Source organism: Aristolochia californica, unplaced genomic scaffold (assembly GCF_029961685.1).
Source record: "Aristolochia californica isolate CCGP_79_NKW_82.1479 unplaced genomic scaffold, dmAriCali1.0.hap1 SCAF_10, whole genome shotgun sequence".
NCBI classification, from domain to species: domain Eukaryota; kingdom Viridiplantae; phylum Streptophyta; class Magnoliopsida; order Piperales; family Aristolochiaceae; genus Aristolochia; species Aristolochia californica.
This window is the reverse complement of record NW_027181771.1, coordinates 28,133,315-28,135,699: the sequence shown is the minus strand read 5'-3', so window position 1 is coordinate 28,135,699 and position 2,385 is coordinate 28,133,315. Positions and strand designations below refer to the sequence as shown.

General features: G+C 34.5%; 1 pseudogene; it reads right to left on the bottom strand.

The window, feature by feature from the left end:
• Positions 1-854: 854 nt before the first annotated feature.
• Positions 855-1,508, bottom strand: LOC137943035 (zinc finger BED domain-containing protein DAYSLEEPER-like; annotated as a pseudogene).
• Positions 1,509-2,385: the final 877 nt, after the last annotated feature.

The window sequence follows — 2,385 nt, the reverse complement described above, 5'->3', positions numbered from 1 at the left end:
GTTGTGAGCAACGTTTTCGACAGTGTTAATTGGACTACTCCTAATACCTGTCTATCGAGGAGATTTCACTCATCATCTTTCATACCTTCTGGTTTCATATCCAGAAGTGGTGCGTGCAACTTTTTACTGTACAGATAATCTTCGATCTGCATCCTCCAGAACGCAAAATCCATACCATCGAACTTGTTGATTCCAAGTGTTGATCCTTCTCCGCCAGCCATTGCTCTCAATCACGAACCAAAACTTTGATGCCACTTGTTAGAAATTAAATGCCCTAATTTTAAACTATGGAGAGAAATAATAATAAATGCGGAAGAAGGGAAAAATAAGCATGGAAAAGTACAACAAGATTTATACAAGTTCGCCTAAAGGTGAGACTACGTTCTATCTTCTGCCGTTGTAGTAATCCACTATGAAGATAAAATAATTTACAAGAGAAATCGTACACTTACAGGTGTTTCTCTCTAACCTCTAGGTTTGCAACTCGAGATGTTCCTTGGATTAAGATCATAAAACCCTAATAGTGGTGCTCCCCAATTTAAAGAGAATGCTGGGCAACCGCATTACAAGAGTGAAATTCCAAAACTGCCCTTAATAAAATGGCAGTCAATATATCGTGGATCGGACGGAGGCTCCGTTCCCTCACCCCCGGTAGGGGGGCTTCCCGCCACCCTTCTAACCCCCACAATGACCTTACTATGACCAACTCAGCGTAAGGTGTTAATTAGGCTCGACAACTTAACAAGATGAAAAATCAAGTAACTGGCAGCGTTATCTCCACAATTTTCTTTTGAGGCTGTAATCATCAAACAATAATTTAATAATAAAACTAAAAAATTTACTAAAATATAATCTTAATTGTTCATCTTTTGATTCTTCTTGACACCGTGAAGAGATCGAACCCAATCACTACCATAAATCAAAGCTTGAACTGTATTCGGTGCCAAGGTAGAACGATATAGGTCTATTACTCTACCACCAACACTAAAGGTTGAGTCTAGAGCTATTGTGGATATGGGAATTATAAGAATGTCTGCTGCCATCTTAGATAATATGCGAAATTTCAAATTATTCACTTTCTACCATTCTAAAACATCAAAATCATATTGTGACATTTCCTCACAAATATACACACCTTCTTCAAGATAATTTTCTAATTCTAACCTTGGTGAATTCACCACTTCCACTTTTTTTACATAAGTCATTTATTTTGACCAACCTAAACTTGATGAAGAATGTGACTAATGACTTGTGGAAACACCCGTAGAGCAAGTACTTAAAGAAATCGATTCATTACTAATCTCCACATTATATACAAATACATGTTCATCATAAATCTCACATAAGGTCCGTCGAACTAAGTTTATATTCATTGTAGCTTCCTCCTCCGAATATATCTCTGGAAAACACATTTCGATCAATCTTAATTTGACCTTTAGATCCAAAATTGAAGCAACAACCATCAACAAATTGCATTCACCCCAGTACTTCTCAAATTTCTCTTTCATTCTACTAACCATTGTTCTAATGAAAAAAAAAATCATTTGTAGAATGAAATTTCATAACTTCTTTTACCCTATATACATCACTAAGGTACAAATTAGAAGTAGGGTAGTCACTCCAAAAAATTCTATTAGTGATTATATTAAAAACTTCGAGAATCCCCCACACCATTTCAACCTTTTCCATACATCAAGATTTGGCAAACAATCACAAGATGGTTCTCTATCTTGAAGTCTAGGAAATACATCTTTGAATTTTAATGCATATGATAACAGGTCATCAGTGGAGTTCCAATGAGTTGGACAATCAATAACTAACTTTTTTTCTCCTAGTTGTAGTTGTTGAACAATTTCAGAAAAAAAACGCGAAGTCTGCCCTCAGACAGATTTTTTGAATTTGATACTCTCACGTACATTCTCAATGATATCCTTAATTTGAGCAAGACCATCTTGGACTAATAAATACAAAATATGAGCACAACAATGCACATGAAATAACTTTCTACGACAAACCAATTTTCTATTTCTTGAAAAATCATCTTTCAGAACTCTCAGACAAACTTCATTATATACAAAATGATCAACTAAAATACTAAATACTTTATTTTCAACTTCCCAATCTTCAAATACTTGTAAATAACATATGCTATGTCAACACCACGAGGAGGAGGAGGAACATGCACAAAAATCAAGACTCATTTTTGTAGCTTCTAATTACTATCAATAAAATGCCCAATAATAACCATGTATTCAATCTTTTGATTTTGGGACTTTCAAAGATTTGTGGTAAGACTAATCTTATTAATCTCTTTTAATAAAGTTTTATATTTTTTTTCTCTACCTCATACACCTCCATACACTTTTTCTTAATGGTCATACAAGA